Source organism: Anomaloglossus baeobatrachus, chromosome 4, assembly GCF_048569485.1.
Source record: "Anomaloglossus baeobatrachus isolate aAnoBae1 chromosome 4, aAnoBae1.hap1, whole genome shotgun sequence".
Lineage (NCBI taxonomy): Eukaryota > Metazoa > Chordata > Amphibia > Anura > Aromobatidae > Anomaloglossus > Anomaloglossus baeobatrachus.
In genome coordinates, this window is record NC_134356.1 from 350,921,910 (window position 1) to 350,942,982 (window position 21,073).

Genomic DNA, 21,073 nt, shown 5'->3' on the forward strand with positions numbered 1-21,073 from the left:
TCTCCTGCTACCTGTAGTGCTCCAGCTACCGGACCCCTTGCCTTCAGTGAGGTGTTCGGCCCAGTGGATCCACCTCCTGGGTCTGCCCGTCCATCCGGCCCTAACAAGTGTGCAATGCAGGCAGAGGTGCTGGAAATATCTGTGCACTTTTGGGACTATACAGAAGTCCAATAGCCACGTTTAGGATGTCACTAGGTTCACTCAGTGTTTGCTAGTATAATGGCTTAGTAACAATGAGTTTGAGTGTGCAATGCAGGCAGACGTGCTGCAAATATCTTTGCACCACTGGGACTATACAGAAGTCCAATAGCCACGTTTAGGATGCCACTAGGTACACTCAGTGTTTGCTAGTATAATGGCTTAGTTATAATGAGTTGGAGTGTGCAATGCAGGCAGACGTGCTGCAAATATCTTTGCACTAGTGGGACAATACAGAAGTCCAACAGCCACGTTTAGGATGCCACTAAGTTCACTCAGTGTTTGCTAGTATAATGGCTTAGTAACTATCAGTTTGAGTGTGCAATGCAGGCAGACGTGCTGCAAATATCTGTGCACTACAGGGACTATACAGAAGTCCAATAGCCACGTTTAGGATGCCACTAGGTTCACTCAGTGTTTGCTAGTATAATGGCTTAGTTATAATGAGTTTGAGTGTGCAATGCAGGAAGACGTGCTGCAAATATCTTTGCACTAGTGGGACAATACAGAAGTCCAACAGCCACGTTTAGGATGCCACTAAGTTCACTCAGTGTTTGCTAGTATAATGGCTTAGTAACAATGAGTTTGAGTGTGCAATGCAGGCAGACATGCTGCAAATATCTTTGCACTAGTGGGACAATACAGAAGTCCAATAGCCACGTTTAGGATGCCACTAGGTACACTCAGTGTTTGCTAGTATAATGGCTTAGTTATAATGAGTGGGAGTGTGCAATGCAGGCAGACGTGCTGCAAATATCTTTGCACTACTGGGACTATACAGAAGTCCAACAGCCACGTTTAGGATGACACTAGGTACACTCAGTGTTTGCTAGTATAATGGCTTAGTTATAATGAGTTTGAGTGTGCAATGCAGGCAGAGGTGCTGCAAATATCTGTGCACTACTGGGACTATACAGAAGTCCAATAGCCACTGTGAGGTAGCGTGGTCGGCTGCACGGCAGAAGACACGGGATCCAGGCACCAATGGTCACAGCACAGTTTATTGCACAAACAAAAAGTCCAAAAACAGCACACATGTGTTTCTCTGGCCGAAACTCAGGGAGTTGTGTTCACTCCCTCACACTAGGGACCCACGCCCATGTTCCTGTTTCCTTTTAACCCTCCTTTCAGCCTGCAGGGAAACAGCATTAACCCTGCAGTGGAGTTGCTTTCTATACATGGAGGGAGCACAACCGGGGCGAGACGTACCGGCCGTCATAGACAACCCCGGTCACAGTCTCACATACCCCCCCCCCTCAGTTCAAGCGTGTGGGGTTGAACTCCCGCCATCAAACATGGGCCGCGGGACAAGGCATCGGCGTTGCCCTGCAACCTACCGGCCCGGTGTTCTACCGTAAACCAGAAGTTCTGCAGAGAAAGGAACCACCGGGTAACCCAGGCATTCCGTTCCTTGGCGGACCTCATCCAGACCAGTGGAGAGTGATCCGTCACCAAGCGAAACTGTCGTCCCAGCAGGTAATAGCGTAGGGACTCCAAGGCCCACTTGATCGCCAGGCACTCCTTCTCCACTACGCTATAATTCTGCTCGGGAGGGGTGAGCTTCCTACTTAAGAAGGTGACAGGGTGTTCCTCCCCCTGAACCACCTGAGACAGCACTGCCCCCAGGCCGACCTCAGAGGCGTTAGTCTGTACTATGAACTCCTTCCGGAAATCAGGGTTGACAAGAACGGGCTGTCCGCACAGGACCCCCTTCAGGGCCAGGAAGGAGTCCTCAGCCTGCGGAGTCCAGCGCACCATGACGGACTTCTTGCCTTTGAGAAGGTCCGTCAAGGGGGCTGATAGTCCCGCAAAATGTTTTACAAACCTCCTGTAGTACCCCACGATACGCAGGAAGGCCCTAACCTGCTTCGTGGTCAGGGGTCTAGGCCACTTCTGGATCGCCTCAACTTTGTTAATTTGGGGCTTAATCACTCCTTGGCCTATTACGTAGCCCAAGTAGCGGGCTTCCGTGAGCCCCAACGCACATTTCTTGGGATTGGCTGTCAATCCGGCTGTTCGGAGCGCGTTCACCACCGCTTGTACCTGTTCCAAGTGGGTCTGCCACTCAGAGCTGTAAATAATGATGTCATCAAGGTACGCTGATGCATACGCCTGGTGGGGTTCCAGCACCAAGTCCATCAACCTCTGGAACGTGGCCGGAGCGCCATGCAACCCAAAAGGCAAGACAACATAGTGGAAGAGACCCTCCGGCGTAACAATAGCGGTTTTCTCCTTGGCGGACTTCGTCAGTAGCACCTGCCAGTACCCCTTGGTCAGGTCGAGCGTGGTGAAATATCGCGCCTGTCCCAGCCTATCAATCAGCTCATCCACCCGGGGCATGGGGTAGAGATCAAACTTGGATATTTCGTTCAATTTCCTAAAGTCATTGCAGAACCTTAAGGAGCCATCGGGTTTTGGTATTAGGACAATGGGACCAGTGGCGTAACTAGAGTTGGATGGGCCCCGGTGCAAAGTTTAGACCTGGGCCCCCCCTCCACATACACAGACACTTGGGGTAAGGCATACCTCCCAACTTTTAAAGAAGGAAAAGAAGGATAAAGTTTGCGGCGCGCTCAGCGCGCCGCGGCAAATTTTTAGGCCACGCCCCCTAACCACACCCATTTCACAGTCACGCCCATATCCACTCCCCATCCACACCCATTCAGCATGGACACGCAGGCAGCCGGCGGGCCTCCAGCATGGACACGCAGGCAGCCGGCGGGCCTCCAGCATGGACACGCAGGCAGCCGGCGGGCCTCCAGCATGGACACGCAGGCAGCCGGCGGGCCTCCAGCATGGACACGCAGGGAGCCACAGTGAGGCGGCCGGTCGCCCACACAGTGAGGTGGCCGGTCGCCTTCACAGACAGGCGGCAGGGGGGCGCCCGCACAGACAGGCGGCAGGGGGGCGCCCGCACAGACAGGCGGCAGGGGGGCGCCCGCACAGACAGGCGGCCGGGGGGCGCCCGCACAGAAAGGCGGCCGGCCGACCGCACAGACAGGCGGCCGGCCGACCGCACAGAGAGGCTCCGGCCGGGGGTGAGGGGGGGGAGGGAGGGAAATCAGCGCTGGGGAGATTTTACTGTACCAGCAGCAGCACAGGCAGCGCTCCTCTCTGTTATGCCACGTCTACTGGGATGGTAGGAGGGAAAAGCAGGGAGGCGGAGAGAGAGTGGGTGGGTGGAGCCCGGGAGCCGGCCGTCCCGATCGTGGCAACGGGACAAACAACGTAAAGCGTGAAAGTCCCGCTGTATCCGGGACGGTTGGGAGGTATGGGGTAAGGGATAATGACACTGACACTCGGGGTACAGGATAATGACGCTGACACTTGGCTCTCACCCACAGCACCCTGAAATCCCTCTATCAGCACCCAGCTTTCCTATGTTCTGATATTTATCTTGTCCTCAGCACCCAGCTTTCCCATATCAGAGCATGAGAAAGCTGGGTGCTGAGAGATGTATATCAGAACATGGGAAAGCTGGGTGCTGAGAGATGTATAGCAGAACATGGGAAAGCTGGGTGCTGAGAGATGTATAGCAGAGCATGGGAAAGCTGGGTACTGAGAGATGTACAGCAGAGCATGGGAAAGCTGGGTGCTGAGAGATGTATAGCAGAGCATGGGAAAGCTGGGTGCTGAGAGATGTATATCAGAACATGGGAAAGCTGGGTGCTGAGAGATGTATATCAGAACATGGGAAAGCTGGGTGCTGAGAGATGTATAGCAGAGCATGGGAAAGTTGGCTGCTGAGGGAAAGAGCCTTTTTCCCTCAGCACAAAACATTTCCATCCCATACTTGTATCTTTGTCCCCCCTGTATAAAGTTCTCAAAATACTATAACAGCCCCCACATAGCCTTCCAAATAATTGTATAAAGGGTCTCCAATAACTCTTCATATATTAGAATGCAGATACATAGCCCTCCATATATTATAATGCACCCCCATAATCCTCCATGTATAAAGTAGCCCTTCAATTATAATGCATTTCCCATAGTTCTCCATGTATTAAAATTCACCCCATAGTACTTCATATATTATACTGCACCACATAGTCCTCCATGTTTTATAATGCACTTCCATAGTCCATGTATAAGGTAGCCTCCATAGTCCTCCATATATTATAATGCAGCCCCCATAGTCCTATATGTATTATAATCCAGCCCCATCAATTTTCATATTGTATTATGCAGCCCCATACTCCTCCATGTATAATGTACCCCTAGTCCATGTATAAGGTGTCCTTCATGTTTTTTATGCAGTCCCATAGACCTCCATGTGTCATGCAGCCAGCCACCCCAGGGCCTCCATGTGTCATGCAGCCAGGCCCCTCCAGGGCCTCCATGTGTCATGCAGCCAGGCCCTCAGGCCTCCATGTCATGCAGCCAGGACCCTCCAGGCATCCATGTGTAATGCAGCCAGGCCCCTCCAGGCCTCCATGTGTCATGCAGCCAGGCCCCTCCAGGCCTCCATGTGTCATGCAGCCAGGCCCCTCCAGGCCTCCATGTGTCATGCAGCCAGGCCCCTCCAGGCCTCCATGTGTCATGCAGCCAGGCCCCTCCAGGCCTCCATGTGTCATGCAGCCAGCCACCCCAGGGCCTCCATGTGTCATGCAGCCAGGCCCCTCCAGGGCCTCCATGTGTCATGCAGCCAGGCCCTCAGGCCTCCATGTCATGCAGCCAGGACCCTCCAGGCATCCATGTGTAATGCAGCCAGGCCCCTCCAGGCCTCCATGTGTCATGCAGCCAGGCCCCTCCAGGCCTCCATGTGTCATGCAGCCAGGCCCCTCCAGGCCTCCATGTGTCATGCAGCCAGGCCCCTCCAGGCCTCCATGTGTCATGCAGCCAGCCACCCCAGCGCCTCCATGTGTCATGCAGCCAGCCACCCCAGGCCCTCCATGTGTCATGCAGCCAGGCCCCCAGGCCTCCATGTCAAGCAGCCAGGACCCTCCAGGCCTCCATGTCATGCAGCCAGGCCCCTCCAGGCCTCCATGTGTCATGCAGCAAGGCCCCTCCAGGCCTCCATGTGTCATGGAGCCAGCAAAATAAAAAAACAAGTACCTCTCTTCTCCTTTTGACCCCTGCAACCACGGTAGTTATGACCCTGCCCCCATATGTCACACACACTGCTCCCCATACAGCCTGCACCCCCCATAGCACACACACTACACCCCCATATGTCACACACCCTGCCCCACATATCTCACCCTGCCTGTACCCCAACTTACCCCTCTCAAACACTCTGCACCCCTTCACATCCTTCTGTCAGTCTGCAGCCCTCATATGCCACTCATCCTGCACTCCCCTCCCCCTCGTGCCCCCTCTTTTCTCATTACCAGTCATCATGTGTCCATGTCTCCTTCAGGAATCCGTATCTTCTGATGCTTTCTGCCCGGCAATCCTGTGTCTCCTCCCACACACTCACATGGGCATGACATCATCGCAGGTCCTGGAAGGATGGATTTCGTCTGCTGTGCAGGAGCGCTTCTGCTCTGCCGCAGCTCAGAAACGCCTGGTGGGTCTCTCCAGGTCAGGGGGCCACTCTGCCCCCTGCTGACACCGGGCCCCCTGACTCACAGGCCGGCCCCCTGGCGGTCGCGTAGTCGGCCACTACACAGCGCATCTCCTCTGTTACAGAGAGGAGCCGGCTGTGCAGAGCGGCTGCCGGGCCCCTAAAACCCTGCGGGCCCGGTCGCAGTGGCGACCGCTGCGACCGCGGTCGTTACGCCCCTGAATGGGACTAGCCCATTCACTCCGGGATTTTTCGATGACCCCCAGGCGTAGCATTGTCTTCACTTCCTCTGATATGGCTTGTCTTTGAGCCTCCGGTACCCGGTATGGCTTCAGGCGTACCTTCAGGTGAGGCTCGGTGACAATTTCATGTCGTATCAGACTGGTCCTACCAGGCAGCTCGGAGAAGACATCGGGGTTCTGCTGAACCAGCCGTCTGGCCTCTCGTCTCTGTTGCTTGGTGAGGGGTTCTCCAATCCTTACTTCCGGTTCGTCCTCTCCGGAGGTCGCTGGAGCCGGGTTTGAATGACCCGAAGAGGAGGGAGATGGGGAAAAATCAACCATCAGGCTTTCCCGTTCCTGCCAAGGTTTTAACAGGTTGACATGGTATATTTGTTCAGGTTTCCGCCTACCGGGCTGCAATACCTTATAGTTGACCACCCCGATTCTTTCCTTTATCTCGTAGGGGCCTTGCCACTGAGCCAGGAATTTACTCTCCGCCGTGGGGATCAATACCAACACCCGATCCCCTGGTTGAAAGGTCCGCACGGTGGCTTGTCTATTGTAGCGGCCGCTTTGCGCGGCCTGAGCCTCCTGTAAATGCTCCTTCACAATTGGCATGACCGCGCTTATGCGGTTCTGCATTCCTAAAATGTGTTCAATCACACTTTTATGGGGGGTGGGCTCCTGCTCCCATGTTTCCTTTGCCAGGTCCAACAATCCCCGGGGATGTCGCCCGTATAACAACTCAAAAGGCGAAAACCCCGTGGATGCCTGTGGCACCTCTCGGATGGCAAACATCAAATAGGGAAGCATCATATCCCAGTCTTTCCCATCTTTGGAAATCACCCTTTTGAGCATGGTTTTCAGGGTTTTATTGAATCGCTCCACTAAACCGTGCGTCTGAGGATGATACACAGACGTACGCAACTGCTTGATATGGAGTAGCCGGCATAGATCTTTGGTCACTTTAGACATGAATGGGGTCCCCTGATCCGTAAGGATCTCCTTGGGCAACCCCACCCGGCAGAACACAGCAAACAACTCCCGAGCTATAAGCTTCGCCGCAGTATGTCTGAGAGGTATCGCCTCTGGATACCGGGTGGCATAGTCAACGATCACTAGGATGTGTTGGTGCCCTCGAGCGAACTTTACGAGGGGCCCCACCAGATCCATCCCTATCCGTTCAAAAGGGACTTCTATAATGGGTAACGGTACCAACGGACTGCGAAAGTGGGCCAGGGGTGCGGTAAGCTGACACTCCGGGCAGGTTTCGCAGAACCGTTTTACCTCCCCAAAGACCCCGGGCCAATAGAACCTTTGCAATATTCGCTCCTGCGTTTTCTTGACCCCTAGGTGGCCACTCATCAGGTGTTTATGAGCCGAGGACCCGCCGGCGATATGGCTGGGGCACCACCAACTGCTCTACCCCACGCCCCGTATTTCATCTACCCGGTAGAGTAAATCCTGTTTAAGAGTGAAATGGGGGTACCTTACCTGGGCACCGGGCAGCTGTGCCACCCCGTCAACCACTGTCACCCGACTCCGGGCATGTATTAATGTAGGGTCCTGGAGTTGGGCTGTCCCAAACGTATCCGGAGACGCCTCCAACTCTGGGATGGGTTCGACCATCTCAGCCTCTCCTGCCAATACCTCTAGGGGCGACCTATCGGGTTCACATTCTATCCCTATCATGGGGACCCCTACGGCAGGCGTCCCGGATTCGGGATTGTCGGGCTCAGGTCCCGGACTGTCCAATACCTGAGGGGACTTAGGAGGCCCCTTCCATAGAGTCCAAAAATACGGCAGATCCCTTCCTAGGATCACGTCATAGGGAAGAGTGTTAATAAGTCCCACCTCATGTTGCACCTGACCGCAGGGGGCTGTGATAGTGACAATCCCCGTGGGATAGTCTCGGCGGTCCCCATGTATGCAAACCACCCCCACAGTACGTCCTGTGGCCTTTACTTCAGCCCTTAGGGTTGATCGCACAAGGGTCACTAAGCTTCCGGAATCCAACAAGCCTGTAACCGGACATCCATTAACCTGTATTTGGCACAAGTGGGGCTCAGTCTCCGGGGAGACAAGGTCCGCGGTACACACCGCCTCAGCATACATTGAACCCCGCCGGGTAACCCCACAATCCATGGGCTCCGTGGTGAGTGGACACTGGGCTTCCATATGTCCCACCCGCTGGCACCGCCAACATCTAATAGGGAAGGAAATCCCCTTGACGAATTGTCGTTTAGGGTACATAGCCTTCCGAACCTCAGGGACGGCGGGCGTGGCCTCAGACGGGACGGTAGCGGACTCCCGCACCGGTGTCAGTGGTGGGTCCTTGGCCCGAGGCTTGGAGGGGCCGGACCGACGGGCGGCACGCAAAGTCTCAGTGTCCCGTATCAAGTCCTGCGTAGCCACATGCCGCTCCACCAGGCACACTAATTGGTCCAGGGTACTTGGGTCGCCCTGTCCTACCCACCGTTGAATGGTGACGGGTAAAGTGCGCACAAAGCGATCAACCACTACCCTTTCCACCATTTGCGCAGGGCTCAGAGTGTCAGGCTGCAACCACTTCTTTACCAGATGCAACAAGTCATAGGCCTGGGAGCGTACGGGTTTGACTTCCTCATAGAACCACTGATTTACCCGCTGAGCCCGTACATAGGTATTCACCCCCAAACGAGCAAGTATTTCGGCTTTCAGGGTCGCATATTCTATGGCGTCCTCGGTACAGAGGTCCAGGTACGCTTTTTGGGGCTCCCCCGTCAGATAGGGCGACAATACCTCAGCCCACTGGGAAATCGGCAGCTTTTCCCGCTCGGCCACCCGCTCAAACACCGCCAGGAACACTTCCACATCATCCCTCGGGGTCATCTTTTGCAACGCTTGTCTCACCACTTTCCGGACGCTGCCGTCGTCACCCGGTCCCGGGGTTGTTGCTGCCGGTCCGGCACGGATCGATTTGGCCAGGAGAACCATCTGTTCTTGGTGCCTTTGTTCCTGCAATTGCAAGGATTGCTGCTGACGATCCAACGACCGGAGCAGGTGTGCATTGGTCTGTTGCTGCTGTGCATTAGCCTGTTGTTGCTGTGCATTAGCCTGAGCCAGCTGCTTTAGTATGTCCTCCATGGCGTCGCCGGGTTTGGGCTGTAGTATAGCCGCACGAATCCAGGACATGTGCTACCGGGTCACCAGGGATGGATGCTACACCTCACCGGGCTGGCATGCCCGCCGTTCTCCACCATCTGTGAGGTAGCGTGGTCGGCTGCACGGCAGAAGACACGGGATCCAGGCACCAATGGTCACAGCACACGGTTTATTGCACAAACAAAAAGTCCAAAAACAGCACACATGTGTTTCTCTGGCCGAAACTCAGGGAGTTGTGTTCACTCTCTCACACTAGGGACCCACGCCCATGTTCCTGTTTCCTTTTAACCCTCCTTTCAGCCTGCAGGGAAACAGCATTAACCCTGGAGTGGAGTTGCTTTCTATACATGGAGGGAGCACAACCGGGGCGAGACGTACCGGCCGTCATAGACAACCCCGGTCACAGTCTCACACCACGTTTAGGATGCCACTAGGTACACTCAGTGTTTGCTAGTATAATGGCTTAGTTATAATGAGTTTGAGTGTGCAATGCAGGCAGAGGTGCTGCAAATATCTGTGCACTACTGGGACTATACAGAAGTCCAATAGCCACGTTTAGGATGACACTAGGTACACTCAGTGTTTGCTAGTATAATGGCTTAGTTATAATGAGTTGGAGTGTGCAGAGGACAGGAGGGTACAGTGCCAGGGTTGTGGGGCTCTGGGTAGAGGAATGGAAGCCTGCCTTTCTATTCCCTCCTAATGGGGAAATGCAGCGAGAAAATCCCTGACCTTAGCTACACAGACGCTGTCATCTTGTGTAGCTGTTAAACTCTGTTTTCAGGACCTGTCACCTATGGCTCTGACCCTGCCGGTACGAGCCCTTAAATGGACTGATAGAAAGTGCTCTCCCTAAGCTGTCCAGCGCTGTGTATGGAGTGCATACAGCAGTATCGGCGATAGGACTCAGGACGGAGCTGCGCCAGTGATGTCTGACACCAAGGATGCAGAAGGCAGATAATGGCGTGCTGGAGGAAAATGTCCGGTTTTATAATGCAGGGACATGTGACATGGACATCCTATCACACATGCCGTTGCTTCTCTGGCTAAAAGTCCACTTAGCTGTGTGTGTGTCTGGGATTGGCTGACATGCTGGCCCTCCCCACTACACGCGCGCGCTTAGGGAAGGAAGACAAGGAAAAAAAAAAAAAATGGTGATCGCCATTATCCATACAGCAGTGATCTGAAGGCGCTGTTCCCGCACACTATACACTGAAATTTCATAATAGTGTGAGTCACAGAGTGACTTACACTATTACAGCGGAGAGCCAGCTAGGAATTAGCTGTTTTTTTTGCTGCTAGAACCGTTCTCGATCGTATCTAGAACTATCGAGCTTTTGCAAAAAAGCTCAAGTTCTAGTTCGATCTAGAACAGCCCCCAAAATCACTCGAGCCGCGAACTGGAGAACCATGAACCTAGAACCGCGCTCAACTCTACCTGTGACGCCACCCGGAGGACCCAAGGATTGTTTGTGATTTTTCCCCACTCCGCTTGGAAGCCCTCTAGTCGGCTGCCCACTGCTCTGGCGTCAGGATCGATCTGGTTTCTTCCTGGTGTCAAAGGTAGGGTTCCGATCTTTTCCCCCCTTGTAGTAGCTCCATCTACCTGATTTACCCATTGCCTTTGAAGTCAGGATCCCGAAAGGACCGAAACCGACGGGAAGGGGGGCCTTGACGAGGTCTATCAGGAAATCCTCCCTTTTTATCTGAGGCTTTCTCAAGGATGTCGTCTAGTGCGGGACCAAAAACTCTAATGCCTAAAAATGGAATAGAGCATAGTTTGTTTTTAGAGGCGCTATCCCCCAACCATGTTTTTAACCAGATGGCGCGAGGGGCGGAATTAGTCAAGGCCTCATTATGGGCGGAAAATCTGATGGACTCCGCCGAGGCGTCGGCCATGAACCCTGTTGCAAGCTTCAGAAGTGATATGGATTCCAGGAGAGTATCCCTGGGAATGGGAACCTTATCCGTAACCAGATTGTCCAAGTCATCCAACCACCTGGACATGGATCTGGCCACTGAAGTCGCCGCAATGTTAGTCTTTATCGTGGTTGCAGAGGCTTCCCATGCCTTTTTTAGGAGGCCGTCAGCCTTTCTGTCCCTTGGGTCCTTAAGACCGGAAGAATCCTCAAAAGGGATAGCAGTCTTCCTCTCCACTTTGGCCACCAGGACATCAATTTTAGAAATGTCCTCCCATTCTCGAATATCATCTGGCTCAAAGGGAAGGTGATTTTGGAAGTCTCTATGAATCACCAACTTCCGTTCAGATTCCTGCCACTCCTCCATGATCATTGCCCTGACATGTTGATTGACGGGGAACACTCTATGGCGTTGTGACCTGAGCCCCCCGAACATCTCGTCCTGGACTGATCTTGGCTTTTCTTGGTCTTCCACCATCATGGTTTTCCTGACCGCCCTCAGGAGGTCATCCATGTTGCCGGAGGAAAAGAAGAAATAACGTCGTCCTTCCTCTGGTGTCGGGGCCACCGCGTCATCCTCCAACAGAGAATCGGACTCATAGGAGAGCGCCTCATCCTCGGAGGAGACCTCAGTGTCATGTCTCATCCGCTTGCGAGGAACGTCACGACCTTCCCTCTGGGACAACGTACTGGCAATAACCGACTGCACCTCCTCCCGGATCATTGCTCTCATGTCGGTCAGGAGTGATTTTTGTTCGTCTGAAACTAACTGAGCGATACAGGGGTCGCAAAGTTGTTTTATGCAGGACTCTGAAAGTCGCGTAGTACAAACTGCGCATTTTTTAATTTTTGCTGATGATTTCCTAAGAGTTCTTTTAGCGATGGTGCCGGTGCGTGTAGTGGATGAATCCTGAAATACAGAAGGTGCAGACGTAAGTTGACCTCACTATTCCCACTACTGGGAATACCCGACGCACCCGCACTTACATGGACCTGGGACCCTTCAGGGGATTTTGCATCCGACCCGTCACCCCCGTCCATAACCTTAGAGCAGTGCTGCAGAGTATGTCATACAATATCAGAGGGTACAACCCGAAGGTTTTATTACCTGTGTGGGCGACGTAAGTTCCCGTTCCCGCCTCCTGTTCTCCATGCTGGATCACACGCCGTTACAATTGATGAAGCAGGTGAACACATCTGAAATTGCCAGACTCCACTCACAAAGTGGAACGACAAAAAAAATGCAAGCACATATAAAATAGACTTCAAAATATAGAATAATGAAATAGGTACAAAAAGTGTAAAACACAAAACTAGACAAAGGCAGGATCAAAGGTAAGGATGAATTGGGGCCTACACGTTTTGAATAATTGGCACACACCCAGTGTTGAGTTAGGCTTTAAAGGAACATTCTGTAGTATGCAGAATGTACAGTGACACATACCTAGAAGACGTGTTGGTATGGAACTATATCCTGGTAAATGTTCTGGTTCCTTTTGCTAGTAAAATTATAGAAGCACAGAGAATAGTTCCAAGCAGAAACCAAGTGCTTGACAGAATGTCCTGGATTATTTAGGGACATTTAGTACAGTACTGTAAATAAGCTCCAAAATTTGGAAACATAGAAACATTCCAAATCTTGTCTGGACATATTCGCTAATGCCTAGTATAAAACTGGCAGACAGGACATTCCTTTTTACATTTGCTAAATGGCTATGAGCATAAAAAATGTAAACTGGTGCATCACTTAGATTTGTATACAGGATGAGAACTGCAAAGTTAGAACAATGTGTATTTCTTTTTACCTCCGTTTACCTCAACCTGTTGAAATAAGCTTAATATTTTATTTACAACATACACTGAATTGTAGTGTTCATGCAAAAAGAGGAAAAGTATCTAAGGCTATTGTACTGCCCCTCGGGCTCGGCTGCGATCGCCGAGCCGCTCGGATCCGTGCTCGTTTGGTGGGTGGCTCGAGCTCCTCATGGATCCGGGGGTCATGTCGCTCTGCAAGGGGGGTTGGTGCTACACGCATGGACTTTGGTGGGGAGTTTCACGGCCGGGGGCCGCGGTGGTTTGGAAGGGATGTAAGTTCGTGACGCCAATCACGGGTTGTGATGAATGGATGGACACCACCGCTGCCGTTAACTAGGCCTCCCGAGGACGGTGTTGCGCAACTTGGTGTTGACCCCTTCGTGGGTAGGAGAGTGATGGTCCCGGGGGTCTAAGGGAGGTGCTGAGGCGGGGGAGCGGATGCGGGCTGGATGCTGGTGTGGTGCGGCGCATTGCGCGGCCCGAACGCACTGGTGTACTCACTATGACACAATACACTGGAGTCTCTGGTAAACCAAACGGGATGATGAACGGGGCCCGCAGCCGGCTGCAGCTTCTCCCTGAACGGGTTGGTGGTTTCCGCCTTTCTCCTGCACCTCTTTGTGTAAATGTTTTGACTTCTATGCCTAAGCAATGGTAGTCCGCTCTCCGGCTTGCTGGGTGTCGGAAGAGCCCTGTTTGCCCGCAGACGCTGGCCCTTTGGATCTCTATGCCTTGGCGGTGGCTTTACCCTGTATGGTTGGGCTGTTGTCTTCTAACGGGTCTTGTGTGGGAAAGGTCCTTAAGTCCTGACCTCAATCAGTTGATTTGACTCGGCCCTGTCGGTTTGGGGCTTTGTACTGGGTCTGAGTACCCCTCCTGGTGCTCCGATTTCCAATCGGTTCCCCGGTTCGGTACCGGCGGGCCACCGCCTGACCCCGGTCCCTACGGTTCCACTGGCTGTAATCCCAGCTCCTGCAGGCAGCCACCACCGTCTGCTTCCTTGCCAGAAGTGACTGGGCTCCAACCCAGACACCTGAGTAGACTATTGGCAGGCCTGGTCACAGGTCTGCCCTTGAATTCGACCTCTCTCCTTCACTGTCAAGACTACTCTTCAGAACTTGTGTCCTTTTTCCCGCCTCCAGGCCTGTGAACTCCTCGGTGGGTGGAGCCAACCGCCTGGCTCCGCCCCCCCAGTGGGGACATCAAACCTGGAGGGTGGTGACAAGGTTTTTAAGTTTGGCTGCTGTCACCTTTTCAGGGAGGGGGTGTGTGTGTATGGGACTACCTGGGACGACCTGACTAGTCTAGGGCATCACACTATGTGCACATGATTTGGTTTTTTTTCGTGTTTTTTCATGCTTTTTTCCTTGCAAATTTTAATGAATGCTGCAAGGAAAAATGCATCTTTACAAAGTCTATGAGAATCGTGCGTGACTTGCTGTGCACATACTACTTCTTTTTTCCTTGCAGATTTTGTTGCTGAAAAAAGAAGCAGCATGTCAATTGTTTCTGCATTTTCTTTACTGCGTTTCCATAATGCACTGCAATGCTTTACCACTACAGTGAATTATATTGCAGCCCCTTGCCTTACACACCATGCATATGTGGCGCCCCTGAGGCCCTGGTCGCCACAGGGTACTGCACCTCAGTTAAGGTGCAGTATCCATCTCAGGTAAGGGGGGGTGTTAATCACTGGTGTTGCACATTCACACTCTACAGCATAGGAGCCTTCTCACAGGGTGGGATGGCTCAGGGTAGGCATGGGGGTGGCCACCACGATGCATGGGTCTTCCTGGTCACTGAAGCCAGCCACCTGGGGCCGGGGTCCACTACGGGGTAGAAATAGGCGCAACACACTAAGACAACAGAGATCAGTCAGGACCACAGTTCTGACAAGACACCTCTGGAACTCTTGAACATTACTAGGCCCGGGGCTTGGAGCTGGAGCTCAGCCCGGGTTCCTAACTGCTGAGGAGGACATCCTAGGAAAAGGACACTCTCTCTCTTTCTCTCTTCAAACACTGGTGGTGGCCCCTTTACTTGCTTGGGATTGACTGGAGCCCACGAGGGCAGAGACCAGCACCTGGGTGCAGCTTTAAATCAGTGAGTAAAAATAACCTGGGACCGCAGTTGCCGACTCAGACTCTGATTAGCGATGCTGCTAGCCCCACGCTCCAGCGCTTCTAAGGGACTGCCAACTCCCGTCATCCACCCGGGGCCCGCTCCGCCTGTGGGGAGCAACACCATCCCGACTGCCATAACACCTGCCCCGGCGAGGAATTCTGCAGCGGCAGCTACTCCCTGGCCGCACACCACAGGTGGCGTCACAACAAACTTTCCCCAATCACCCCACTTTCCCTTCATTTACTGCATGCCTCGGGGCAACGGGACCAGGCAAGGCCACGCATGATATCGCCTGACCCAACCCGTTATTGCCTGGCATCGAGTAGGTTAACCACCTGCCCCATGGGGCGCTGCATTTGGTGTCATGAACAGGATATCATGCCCATTCAACCGGGTACTGTGCACCTACAGAACTGTGTTAAACCGGTTAATTTGGCATTGACAAAAAACGACAGTCGACATTTATTATTCCGCGCGGGAAAAGGAGGGGCGTGCTTCGTGAGCAGAACCTGACGCCAAAGGCGCAAAAGCACAGGAGACGCCAAAAAAGAGTCCCGATGCTGGGAACAACTATCGACTGTCACCAATCCGCATAGAAGGAAAAGAAGAGGTGCCATTGGGTACGGCACCCCGAAAACCATGCAAACAGGGGATTCATTGCTGGAGGTGGGGTTCACAACTTCGGGCGACTTGATGGAGGAAAAGGATCTGGCAATTTACGCGGGGGACCAGATTGTTCCAGCCCCTGCAACCATGACACCTGTGATACCGGACTCCTTCAGTAAGGAAGAAGATCAGAATTTACCAACACTGCAACCACAGGATGAAGGTTCAAATGGTCCCTGCGATATGTCCGTAACACCCCACTTGGATGCGGCAGTAATGATGACGCCTTAATTCTACCCGAGTCCTGGAGGGATTCGGTCTTGTCAGTTCTATCACCCGGAGCGCCGTGGTGGAAGGAAACTTGAGGTAGTTTCGATCCAACTGCTGCAGCAGCCTATCACGGAGGACTATGCTAGAGCAGTCCCTGAGAGGAAGCCTACCTCTGCTACTGTGGATGTCCAAATACCTATTTGTTGCCGCTGCAAAAAAGCTGGTCATTTTGATCGAGGATGTCCAGTAATCATGCCAAACCAGGGGGGTCGGTACCGGCCCTCTGGAAATACCAGCAGCCAAGCAAGAATAATTGTTTGTGGTTTTCATATGCAGAATGTTTTCTAATTGCTGATATTTGCTTGCCTTGAAATGTTTTGATAACCTGTGACCGGTATTGTTGAAAATGTATGAAATGTTTTGAATTTTTTGCTGCCTCTCATAAAGGTAAAGATGTTTCCATGTTAAACTGTTACATGCATATAAAAATTACGGTGTTGACTGTGTTTTGTTGCAGCCCGGGAGTGCTGCCATTTGCCGTGAGGAAATGTGGTGCCCCTGGGGCTCTGGTTGCCACAGGGTTCTGCACCTCAGTTAAAGTGCGGTATCCATCTCAGATAAGGGGGGGTTAATCACCGGTGTTCCACATTCACACTCTACATACAGCACAGGAGCCTTCTCACAGGGTGGGATGGCTCAGGGTAGGCAGGGGGTGGCCACCACGATGCATGGGACTTGCCGGTCACTGAAGCCAGCCACCTTGGGGGCGGGGTCCACTAGGGGGTAGAAATAGGCACAACACACTCGACACACACGACGGAGGTCAGTTGGGACCATAGTTCTGACAAGACACCTCTTAAACTCCTGAACTTTACAAGGCCCAGGGCTTAGAGCGGGAGCTCAGCCCGGGTTCCTAACTGCTGAGGGCGACATCCTAGGAAAAGGACACTCTCTTTCTCTCTTCAAACACCGGTGGTGGCCCATTTACGTGCTTGGGATTGACCGGAGCCCACGAGGGTAGAGACCAGCACCTGAGTACAGCTTTAAATCAGTGGGTAAAAAGAACCTGGAACTGCAGTTGCAGACTCAGACTCTGATTAGTGGCGCCATCGCCCTCCACTCCGGCGCTTCTAAGGGACTGCCGAAACCCATCATCCACCCGGGATCTACTGCTCCTGTGGGGAGAGACACTATCCAGGCTGCCATAACACCTGCCCCGGCAAGGAATTCTGCAGCGGCGGCTACTCCCTGGTCGCATACCACAGGTGGCGTCATGACAAACTTTCCCCAATCACCCCACTTTCCCTTCATTTACTGCACGCCTCGGGGCAACGAAACCGGGAAAGGCCACCCATGACATCGCTTGACCCGACCCGCGACTGCCCGGCAATGAGTAGGTTAACCACCTGTCCCGTGGGGCATTGCACATACAGCACGGTGTGTGAGGCTCTCCGTAGCTCAGTAACCTGGAGTCATGGTGATGACCCAGAGTTATCATGGCAGCAATCAGGTCCCTGTGATTGCATTACAGGTGTCCGATAGTGATGAGTGAGTACGCTTGTCACTACTCGGTACTCGCACGAGTATCACTGTACTCGGGCTACTCGGTGGGTACCGAGTAATTTCGCGATACTCGTGCTGTACTCGTGGTCTTCATAACTGCATGTTGGCGCTCTTTTGAGAGCCAGCTCTCATGCAGGGATTGGCTGGCAGACCACTGCAATGCCACATGCCTGTTAGTTGTGGAATTGCAGTGATTGGCCGGCCCGCACAGCGTGTCCGAGCTTTTATACCGGCGGGCGCGCTGTGCTCTGCACACAGCCATCTCGTATTCCCTGCTTTCCTCGCCCACAGGCGCCTATGATTGGTTGCAGTGAGACACCCCACCACGCTGAGTGACAGGTGTCTCACTGCACCCAATCACAGCAGCCCGTGGGCGTGTGTATATTGTGCAGTGAAATAAATAATTCAATAATTAAAGAAACTGGCGTGCGGTCCCCCCAATTTTAATACCAGCCAGATAAAGCCATACGGCTGAAGGCTGGTATTCTCAGGATGGGGAGCCCCACGTTATGGGGAGCCCTCCAGCCTAACAATATCAGTCAGCAGCCGCCCAGAATTGCCGCATACATTAGATGCGACAGTTCTGGGACTGTACCCGGCTCTTCCCGATTTGCCCTGATGCGTTGGCAAATCGGGGTAATAAGGAGTTAATGGCAGCCCATAGCTGCCACTAAATCCTAGATTAATCATGTCAGGCGTCTCCCCGAGAAACCTTTCATGATTAATCTGTAAATTACAGTAAATAAACACACACACACCTGAAAAAATCATTTATTAGAAATAAAAAACACAAACCAATTCCCTCGTAACCAATTTAATAAGCCCCAAAAAGCCCTCCATGTCCGGCGTAATCCACGGACCTCCAGCGTCGCTTCCAGCTCTGCTGCATGCAGGTGACAGGAGCTGCAGAATAAACAGCCGCTCCTGTCAGCTTCACACAGCAACTGAGGTGAGTAGCGCGATCAGCTGCTATCAGTCAGGTAACTCACGGCCACGGTGGTGGCCGCGGATAAGCTTAGTGACAGCTCAGCTGATCGCGCTACTCACCTCATTTGCTGCGTGGAGATCACAGGAGCGGCGGTGTCTGCTGCAGCTCCGGTCACCTCCATGCAGCAGAGCTGGAAGCGACGCTGGAGCTCCGTGGATTACGCCGGACATGGAGGGCTTTTTGGGGCTTATTAAATTGGTTACGAGGGAATTGGTTTGTGTTTTTTATTTCTAATAAATGATTTTTTCAGGTGTGTGTGTGTGTGTGTTTATTTACTGTAATTTACAGATTAATCATGGAAGGTTTCTCGGGGAGACACATGACATGATTAATCTAGGATTTAGTGGCAGCTATGGGCTGCCAATAACTCCTTATTACCTCGATTTGCCAGCGCACCAGGGCAAATCGGGAAGAGCCGGGTACAGTCCCAGAACTGTCGCATCTAATGTATGCGGCAATTCTGGGCGGCTGCTGACTGATATTGTTAGGCTGGGGGGCTCCCCATAACGTGGAGCTCCCCATCCTGAGAATACCAGCCTTCAGCCGTATGGCTTTATCTGGCTGGTATTAAAATTGGGGGGACCGCACGCCGTTTTTTTTAACTATTTAATTATTTATTTCACTGCACAGTATACACACGCCCACCGGCTGCTGTGATTGGGTGCAGTGAGACACCTGTCACTCAGCGTGGGGGCGTGTCTCACTGCAACCAATCATAGGCGCCGAAAAGCAGGAAAGCAGGGAATACGAGATTGTTTAATGAGCGGCCGGCGTTTCAAAAGAGGAAAAGCCGCCGGAGTTTAGTGAACAGCTGTGCAGCGCCGCGGCAGTGATCGGGGAACGGTAAGTATGAGAGAGGGGGGAGACTGACCGACAGACTGTGAGAGGGGGACAGACAAGACAGAGAGAGATGACAGACAGACATAGAGACCGACCGACGACTGAGGGAGATAGAATGAAAAAAAAAAAATTACCGACATCGCTAGTAAAAAGCACAAAACGTGCGTTTTGGACATCGGAGTGCCACACAATATTTTCACATAAAATCTTTCATGTAATCTCAAAAAGTAACATACACCAGCTCTATCTCACTATTGGGTATGTGCCCTTAACATTTCCGCCATAAAAATTCATTTTGGTGTCATGTTGGAAGGTTTTCTGGTGAGTCCGTAAAAATGGCGTAAAACTCGGACAAAATTGTTCACAGCTGTGACTTTTGAGTGATAAATGCTTCAAGGGGTCTTCCCCATGCTGTTGCCATGTCATTTGAGCACTCTTCTAAGACTTTTGTGACATATTTAGGGTTTCTACATGCTGCCGGGGGGTCATTTTATAAAAATACTCGGGTCTCCCATAGGATAACATTGGGCTCGGTGCTCGGGCCGAGTACACGAGTATCTTGGGATGCTCGGGCCGAGCCTTGAGCACCCGAGCTTTTTGGTACTCGCTCATCACTAGTGTCCGATTGCCAGGAGAGGTAAGTGATTCCTCTCCCTGCCTCCTGAATGCTGTGATCGCATTGATCGCAGCATTCAGAGAGTTAAACTACTAGGAACATTGAGGGCACTGCTCTGGGCAGTACGAGCTGGGCTCCGGCTGTAACATCAGCCGGAGACCCGGTGGCGATCGCGGGGGTACAGTGGCTGAAATCCCGTGATCGCCATGACTAAAAAAAAAGCACAAAGTAGCAGGAAAAAATGCAAGTGAAAAATTCAATTAAAAAATGCTTGTTTATTTTAGCTGCTTTCTTTTCCTGACAAAACATGCTTTTTTATGTACAGAAAAGAAGCACACAAATTTATTATTATTATTATTATTATTATAGAGCCATTTATTCAATGGCACTTTACATGTTAAAGGGGTATACATACTAGGGACAAGTACAATAATCATAAACAATACAAGGCACAGACTGGTACAGGAGGATAGAGGTCCACTCCCTGCCTGCAAGGGATTACAGTCTACAAGGGATAGGTGAGGAAGGATACAGTAGTAACATGTGCACATAGCCTGAAGGAGGATTGTGCTAGTAATTTGAAATATACTGCTTATTACTTTCCCATACATCCAGATTTATTATGTTACCTCTTAATAAACAATAAAAGGATATATCAAACTGCAGGAATTACAGTCATGGCCAAATGTGTTGGTACCCCTGAAATTGTTCCAGAAAATTGTTGCAATTACACATGGTTTGTTATACATATTTATTTCCTTTGTGTGTATCGGAACAAAACAAAACTGAGAAACAAAGACAAATTGGACATACAGTAATTTCACACAAAATCCCTAAAATAGGCTGGACAAAATTGTTGGCACCCTCAACTTAATATTTGGTTACACACCCTTTGGAATAAATAACTACAATCAATCGCTTCCTATAACTATCACCAAGCTTCTTACACCTCTCAACTGAAATTTTGGAACATTCTTCTTTTGCAAACTGCTCCAGGTCTCTCATATTTGAAGGGTGTCTTCTCCCAATAGCAATCTTAACATCTCTCCACAAGTATTCAAAAGGATCTGGACTCATTGTTGGCACTTCAGAACTCTCCAGTGCTTTGTTCCATCCATGTCTAGTGCTTCTTGAAGTACATTTGTGGTCATTCTCCTGTTGGAAGATCATTGCAACTCAAAATCCTTTGGAAATCGTCAGATTTCAAGAAGCCTTGCACACACTCAAGGCACTTAGGGCCAGAGGCAGCAAAACAACCCCAAA